A 797-nucleotide genomic window follows, 5' to 3' on the forward strand; every position below is an offset into this window, starting at 1 on the left:
TTGTCAACGCACTGTTCTATTACTGTTGTATGAAATACTTGCAGTACTTTATGCCTCTGAAGCAACTTACAGTACATTACACTGAATACACTGACTAACCTGTAGTAACTGTTATATCTCTAGAATGAAGAGCTTTTACAATGCTAAAAACCTATAGAAATGAAACAAGTGAGTTGACAAAAAAGCAATTTCATTTAACACCTCATAAGTTTCCAGAAAATATAATACTTTAGTAAAGTACATTTACTCTAAAAGTGTACTTATGTACTTACTCAGATAAATGTACTAGTTCCTGTAAAGTCTGCTCGTGTGAGTGTGTGTACACGGATGAGGAACAGTCGTGAGTGTGTGTGTGTGTGTACTGGTTTATATATTCTGGTGGGGACTTAAACCTGAATACACACAGACTCATGGGGACTCGTGTCACGGTGGGGACCTAAATTGTGGTCCCCACGGGTACAAAAGCTTATAAATCATACAGAATGAAGTTTTTTGAAAATCTAAAAATGCAGAAAGTTTCCTGTGAGGGGAAGGTTTAGGGGTAGGGTTGGTGTAGGACAATAGAAAATACGGTCTGTACAGTAGAAAAACCATTACGCCTATGCAGGGCCGGTGAGTGAGTGAGTGAGTGTGAGTGTGAGTGAGTGAGTGTGTGAGTGAGAGAGAGTGTGAGTGTGAGTGTGAGTGAGTGTGTCTGTGTGTGTGAGAGAGAGAGTGTGAGTGAGTGTGTGAGTGAGAGAGAGTGTGAGTGAGTGTGTGAGTGTGAGAGAGAGAGTGTGAGTGTGTGTGTGTGTGTG

The sequence above is a fragment of the Sinocyclocheilus rhinocerous genome, unplaced genomic scaffold (genome assembly GCF_001515625.1).
Source record: "Sinocyclocheilus rhinocerous isolate Xijiao unplaced genomic scaffold, SAMN03320098_v1.1 scaffold408, whole genome shotgun sequence".
Taxonomy (NCBI): domain Eukaryota; kingdom Metazoa; phylum Chordata; class Actinopteri; order Cypriniformes; family Cyprinidae; genus Sinocyclocheilus; species Sinocyclocheilus rhinocerous.